Source organism: Hylobates moloch, unplaced genomic scaffold, assembly GCF_009828535.3.
Source record: "Hylobates moloch isolate HMO894 unplaced genomic scaffold, HMol_V3 SCAFFOLD_3, whole genome shotgun sequence".
Lineage (NCBI taxonomy): Eukaryota > Metazoa > Chordata > Mammalia > Primates > Hylobatidae > Hylobates > Hylobates moloch.
This window is the reverse complement of record NW_026652278.1, coordinates 97,986,679-97,994,993: the sequence shown is the minus strand read 5'-3', so window position 1 is coordinate 97,994,993 and position 8,315 is coordinate 97,986,679.

Genomic DNA, 8,315 nt, shown 5'->3' with positions numbered 1-8,315 from the left:
GTTGGCCAGCCTGGTCTCGAACTCCTGATCTCAAGTGATCCGCCCGCCTCGGCCTCCCAAATTGCTGGGGTTACAGGCGTGGGCATGCCAGACCTGATCTTTCCTTTAAACACTACTTAAGGCTTCTCCATTTTTGCGGATTGGTGCCATGAGCTACTCCTGCCCGTCCCTGCCTTCACCAGGGTCCTATACCTGCCCCCTACTTCTGGTGGTGAAGCTAAAGCAAACTGTGCTACCTGGTTTGAGGGCTTTAGGGCTGGGCCAGGGGTCAAAGTGGTCACCAGCCCAACTGGTGGTTTGGCATGCTGGTTCCAGAGATTTGGCCTGTTTCCCGCACAGGCAGTGGGGCCCAGGCTGTGGCCGACCACGTAGTCCAAGTGCTGTTTTGTTTCTCAGGAAGGGCTGCAGAGTGGGAGGAGCTGTGGGCTCTGCCCAGAAGGACTTTGTGGCAGCACAGAAGTGGTGAGTGTGCTTTCTTAAATCTCAGCAGGTGTTAGTTGGAATTGTCACACTCTGCTTGGCACCATTCAGACTCAGAAGTGAGACGGGGCCAGGCACAGTGGCTCATGCCTGTAATCCTGGCACTTTGGGAAGCTGAGACAGGAGGATCATTTGATCCCAGGAGTTCGAGACCAGCCTGGGCAACACAACAAGACTCTAGCTCTACAAAAAAATATTGAAAAATTAGCCAAGCATGGTGGTGCATGCACGTAGTCCTAGCTACTTGGGAAGCTGACATGAGAGGATCGCTTGAGCCTGAGAGGTCGAGGCTGCAGTGAGCTGTGACGGCACCACTGCACTCCAGCTGGGGCGACAGAGTGAGACTCTGTCTCTAAAGAAAAAAAAAAGAAGCAGCGAGGCAGGGGAGGAGGATCTGAGAACAATGGAGGAACAAGTCACAGGAACTTGGGGTGAGACTATACAGGGAGGGAGAGAGGGAGGAGAGAGGAATGGAGCAACTTCAGAGGGTGAAGAAGATAATGAGCTGGACTGTGATCCCCTGAGGGACAGTCAAGGGCCTCAGCATTCTGAACGAATGGGATCCCACGGCAGGGCCCCAGGATGTGCATTTACTCACTGTATCCCAGAAGGTAAGTCTGGAGGAATCAAAAGTCCTAAAGTTACTTCTTGACAATTTTTTTCAAAGTAATACATTACTTTTCTAAAATAAGCCATTTTAACTAATTTTAAGTGTGTAATTTACTGGCATTAATTGCATTCATAATGTTGTGCAACCATCAGCACTATCTATTTCTAAAACTTTTTATTATCAGAAACAGAAACTCAGCAACCATGAAGCAATCACTCCCCATTCCTCCTCCCCCAGCCCCTGGTATACGCGAATCTACTTTCTGTCTCTGTGAATTTGCCTATTCTAGCTACTTCGTCTAAGTGGAATTATAAGACGTCTGTCATTTTGTTTGGCTTATGTCACTTAGCACAATATCTTCAAGGTTCATCCATGTGGTAACATGTATCAGAATTCCATTCCTTTTTATATCTGAGTAATATTTGACTTCACTTTACTTTTATTTTACTTTTTTGAGACAGAGTCTTGCTCTGTCACCCAGGCTGGAGTGCAGTGGCATGATCTCGGCTCACTGCAACCTCCACCTCCCGGGTTCAAGAAATCCTCCTGCCTCAGACTCCCAAGAAGCTGGGACTACAGGTGTGTGCCACCATGCCCAGCTAATTTTTGTATTGTTAGTAGAGATGGGGTTTTGCCATGTTGCCTAGGGTGGTCTTGAACTCCTGACCCCAAATGATTTGCCCACCTCTGCCTCCCAAAGTGCTGGGTTTATAGGCGTGAGCCACTGCACCTGGCTGACATCTTTTTTTAAACCACTGGATTTCCCCTACTTTAGATACCTTTGCAAAAGCTCAGAATACCTGATAAGATGCATGAAGCTGTGAATGTAATTGAAGCATTTGTTTTAAGACCAAAGGGCTGGTAAAGGAGCAGACCCCCTCAGCAGCTCAGGCTGGGGTAGAAAAAAGCTGCTACCTTAACAGATCCATCCATTCTTGGTTTCCAAGGAGGTCTCTGCCCACTCAACAACTGACCACATTTGACTTTTTGAGCTTGGGCAAACTTGGAAGAATGTGCTAGCAGGGAGTTAACTATATGGAGAAAGATGACTCAGGATCCATTTTCACCCTTGCCTACCATACCTTAAAGGAAAAGAAATTTTCCTAATTGTGGTTATTTACAGCAGTGTAAATCAAGCAAATGCCATGAAGTGCCAATAAAAATTTTTTAAAAATCAGCCTTAAATAGCTAAACTCTCAACAGCAGCTCATAAAGTGAGGCTTGGCAGTTGTTAGGTAGTTATGGTTAAATTGACAGTCCTTTGGGGAATTAAGATATCCAAAAAGCAGAGGTAGTTAAGACTATAGTGATAAATGGTTGGGCTTGTTGGTTGAAGAGATTTTATAGTACACATTTAAGCTGACCGCCTGTGAGAAAGTGAACCGGAAATAGAGGTTATCACTTCTTCATAGCTATTCCATTCATTATTGACCTCAGGGGGGTATTGTGACATACTAGGAAAGTCAAGACTGAGGCTGTTTGAGGAAAGAAATCATTTGTAGGTAACATGATAGTGTCAAGCAAAAAAAAAAAAGTGTTAAGAATTGTACAAATCTAGCAAAGAAAGTAAAAAAAATATCAGAACAGGAATTTTTAGGACCACAATAAAGAAAAATAGTAAGAATATAATTTGCCCCAAGACTTCTGATAGAAGATGATAGCGTAAAGTTATACTTACCTTATGCCCTTTGCTAGAGCCTTCCACAAGCACAAGAAGAAGAAAAACAGAGGGCAAAGTTCCATCTTTGATGAAACTTGGTTTAGACCCAGCTACAGCATATGAAGAGTATCTGCACCATGCAGTGAAACTTTGACTAACTTGAGAGAGAATATAAGAGTTGACACATGCCTTTCTACATCTCAAGAAGGGTAGAGATTGCTCTAAAAGTAAGTTAAGCAAAATCCTAAAATAGTCAACTAATAATCCTTGACTTAGAAAGACAAGGACTTGAGTCATGGGTAGACCATAGGAAAAGGGATAAATCCCAATGGGAGTTTAGTTTCATAACATAGAATTGGAAGGAAAAGTGGGGCTGAAAGGCTTATTTTTTTTTCTATCCCCAAAATTGACTAGAAGCGAGGCAGGTTTGAAACAACAGAAAAAACAATAATCGGATTCGCAATTGTTGAACTGAGTCACGTGAACAAAGAAATAATCTGTGAGAACTACCACACTTCACTGTAAGCCATTTTAATTCCTGCCTGGGAGATCTGCCCACCCTGGAGAGAGGAGGTCTATCCTCATGTAGAGACAGAGAAGATTTGCTAAGAAATATGAGCATGGTGTTGTTCCAAGACTTGCCATGGACACTGTGCCCTCCCCACCCCTGCAACTATTTTTAAGCAAAGAGTGTTAGTAAGTATAAAGGATGAAAAGTGAGACTTGAATGTTATTCTCAAAGAGGAGAAAAGCAAACATAACAAGGAAAAAGCAAATGAAGAACCTGCATAAAGAGCAATTCTCCAAGGAAAGAAGAAAATTTCTGACAAATATTACTCTATATACTCCAAAAAGTTAAAGAGGAAAGAGATTTTGAAAAGCAAGCTCAAAGAGGGGATGAAAGAGAAAACAAGCACGGAGGGGAGAATAACAACAGTGAGCTTCCTGAGGACAAGGAAGAAATGGAAGATAATAAACAAAGCCAAAGCAAAATCAAGAGACATGAAAATAATACCATGAAAACTTGATACTGCTAAAAATAAGTATGAGAGACCGAGGCAGGAGATTGATCGAGAATTGCACTGCACGTTTTTATTCACATTACTGAATACCCAACACTTTTAGCAAAGTGCCTGGCAAATGTAGGTATGCAATAAGTAACAGTTGAATAAACGAATACAGCAAATAGGCAATTTTGAGAAAAATAAAAGAAAAAAGGAACTTAGGAAATAATTTAGATCTAATGATTTTTTCCTGAAATTTAGATATAACAATTTCTTTTTCCAGATTTCAGTCTGTAAATCCACGATATATCCTGGTTAAGTGAGTGAACTTTAGGTACAAATAAGGAATTGTATGTGCCCTCAGGCAAAGCAAAGACAAAAACAAAACCAAAGCCAAAACAATCCAGTAGACAATGTATCAGGCTGACGTCAGATTTTGCCACAGCAATATTCAATTAGTTGTGGAGCAATGACAAGAGTTCTGAAAGCAAAAATAAGAGCTCAGACTTCTATACCTAGTTAACTTACCAGGAGTATATAAGGGAAAAGAAGACAGCTTCAACCTGAGGGAATACAACATCTGCATGATAAACTTTAAAAACAAAATTAATGATAACATCCATCTAATCAAAAGAAAAATCAAAATAGAGACCTCAAGAAGGGGAAGTAGCATATGGAAGTATTCCCAGTAAGCATCATACCTATTTCAGTAACTGTAAGAGTTATCGTTTCAGAGAATAATTTAAGTAGCATAAATACTGACAATGTAAAATTAACAAGAAAGTATTAAAAATGACATGTGAGAATGAGAGGAAGTATCAAAATTCTAGTTACTTCACCTTTCATATTGAGGATTCAAGGTTTGTAGCTTAAGAAATTGAGATTGGGAAAATGGCCACCTTTGTGTGCCTCGACTGCCTTGCCTCTCAAACCCAACTCCAATTCAACTACCTCAGGGAAGCTGCTCTTGAAGTTGTTAGGCAGAGCCTGCGGAGTTGAAATAAGGACTTGGCTCTGCAAGGAAAGATGTAGGAGAGAGGAGAAGAGGAGAAGAGGGAGGGAGGGACAGAGATCATTTGTTAGTTTCCCTCTGTCAAGACGAGAACCTGGATTGCTATAGAGGAGAACCCCCAAATGGGCATCAAGTTGTAAGTTCTTAGAAAAAGCATGGCTTGTGAAAATACAGAGGCCTCTGAGAAGAAGGCAGCACTAGACCATGTGAAGTCTTGACTCTCAAAGTGCTGTGGGATTGCTGAGCAACTGGCCAAGTTCTTCTTCCATTCGCAGTTATGCAGCCTGGAGAGCAGAAGGGATATGTCTTGGTGCCTTAACAAGGAAGTACAGCTTGTCAGCGGGTCTATTTCCTGATCACAAGGGCTGAAAGTGTCTGCCCCATCCATTGACTCATAGGATTTCCACTGCTTACAGTGGACTTGAGTTTCAAATTGAAGAAAGTCTTGTGCATGCAATGAAAAATGGTGATTGAGCAGCCAAAGAGAGAAATGAAACACAATATCCCAGATAGGCAGTTTCTACTGAAATGGAACCTTTGGAGGTTGTATTACAACCTGACAATAAATAATTAATCAAACAAATGCATTTAAGGAGAATCAGTTGTAGCAAGATATTTTTCTGGAAGACATTTGCTATCTCTCTCTCTCTCACACACACACACACACACATACACACACACACACACACATCTGACAAAGGATTCATATCCAGAATATATTAAAGAACACTTAAAAATTAATAAGTAAAGAACAAACAAAAATCTTGAACAGTCACTGCTATAATATCCAAATAGTCAGTACTTATCAAAGAACACACATTGGGGAAAAGATAGTTATCCAGAATATATAAGTAACTCAAGCAACTCAACAGCCAAAAAAAAAAATGAAATAAAATAAAATAACCTGATTTCAAAGGGGACAAAATACTTTAAAGACATTTCTCAAAAGAAAACCTAAACATGGCCAACAGGTATATAGAAAAATGCCCAACATCACTAATTATCAAGGAAATGCAAATCAAAACCACAATGAGATGCCACTTAACTCCAGTTAGAATGGCTATTATCAAAAACACAAAAGAAAACAAGCGTTGGTGAGGATGTAGAGACAAGGGACACCTAGGCATTGTTGGTGAAATTATAAACTAGTACAGCCATTATGGAAAACAGGATGAAGCTTCCTCAGAAAATTAAAAACAGAACTACCGTGTGATTCAGCAATCCCACTACTGAGTATATATCCAAGGGAAATAAAATCAGTATATCAAAAAGATAGCTGCACTTCCATGTTTATTGAACACTAGTTATAATAGCCAAGATATGGAATCAAACTCTGTCCAACGAGTGGATGGAGAAAGAAAATGTAATATATATATACAATTCAGCCATAAAAAAGAATGAAATCCTGTCATTTGCTGCAACATAGATGAACCTGGAAGACACCATATTAAGTGAAATAAGGCAGGCACAGAAAGACATGATTCCACTGATATATGAAGTCCATTTAAAAAAATGTTGATATCATAGAAGCAGAGAGTGGAACAATAGTTACCAGAGACTGGAGAGGGAAGGGGGAAAGAAGAGGCTGGGCAGAGGTTGGTCACGGGGTACAAAGTGACAATTAGGAGGAATAAGTTCTGGTATTTGATTGCACAGGAGGGTAACCTGCTTAACAGTAAGGTATTGTATGTGACAAAATAGCTCGAAGAGAGGCTTTTGAATGTTCTCACCACAAAGAAATGATAAATGCATGAAGTGATGGATACACTACCCGATTAGGTCATTCTACAAGATATATACATTGAAACATCAAGTTGTACCCCATAAATATGTACAATTATAATGTCTCAATTAAAAAAAAACTTGAGGCCGGGCACAGTGGCTCACACCTATAATCCAGTCACTTTGAGAGGCCAAGGCAGGTGGATTGCTTGAGACCACAAGTTCAAGACCAGCCTGGGTAACATGGCAAAAACCTGTGTCTACAAAAAATAAAAAAAAATGTAGTCACAGCTATTTAAGAGGGTGATTGGGGTAGATCACCTGAGCTAGGGAGGTTGAGGCAGTGAGCTGTGACTGTGCCACTGCACTCCAGCATGGGTGACACAGCAAGACCCTGTCTCAAAGAAAAAAAGAAAACTTGAACAGATACTGCCACAATATCCAAATACTACATATTAAAATCACCAATTAAATATCAATTACATGTTGATATTAAACAATATCAGTTTGTTCTTAATGTTAAATCATAAGATGCCTCTACAAATCTATTATAAAAGCCAAAACACTGACATCTGAAAATATCAAAATTAGCAAGTCTATGGAGCAACTAGATCTCTCATACCCTGCTTTGGAGATGTAAACTGGTGTTACCAGCATGGAAAAGTGTTTGATAATATCCACTACAACTGAACATAACTCAAAAAGTCTAGCTCCTGTCTACCAGAAACGCATACATAAATTTACCAAAAGAAACATACGAGCATGTTTATAGAAGTGTTATTCATCATAGCCCCCAAAATGGAAAACCCACATGTCCATCAACAGGAGGATGTATAAATAATCTGTTTTATATTCACATAATGATGCAACTATATATAGCAATAAAGAAAAATGAATGGATGCTACAAGAATGAATTCATGCAACAAGATGGCGGAATTTCACAAATATAATATTGATCAAAAAGACCTACTCATCTGACAAAGGGCTAATATCCAGAATCTACAATGAACTCAAACAAATTTACAAGAAAAAAACAACCCCATCAAAAAGTGGGCGAAGGATATGAACAGACACTTCTCAAAAGAAGACATTTATGCAGCCAAAAAAGACATGAAAAAATGCTCATCATCACTGGCCATCAGAGAAATGCAAATCAAAACCACAGTGAGATGCCATCTCACACCAGTTAGAATGGCGATCATTAAAAAGTCAGGAAACAACAGGTGCTGGAGAGGATGTGGAGAAATAGGAACACTTTTACACTGTTGGTGGGACTGTAAAGTAGTTCAACTATTGTGGAAGTCGGTGTGGTGATTCCTCAGGGATCTAGAACTAGAAATACCATTTGACCCAGCCATCCCATTACTGGGTATATACCCAAAGGATTATAAATCATGCTGCTATAAAGACACATGCACACATATGTTTGTTGTGTCACTATTCACAATAGCAAAGACTTGGAACCAACCCAGATGTCCAACAATGATAGACTGGATTAAGAAAATGTGGCACATATACACCATGGAATACTATGCAGCCATAAAAAATGATGAGTTCATGTCCTTTGTAGGGACATGGATGAAGCTGGAAACCATCATTCTCAGCAAACTATCTCAAGGACAAAAGACCAAACACCGCATGTTCTCACTCATAGGTCGGAATTGAACAGTGAGAAGACATGGACACAGGAAGGAGAACATCACACACTGGGGACTGTTGTGGGGTTGGGGGAGAGGGGAGGGATAGCATTAGGAGATATACCTAATGCTAAATGACGAGTTAATGGGTGCAGCACACCAACATGGCACATGTATACTTATGTGACA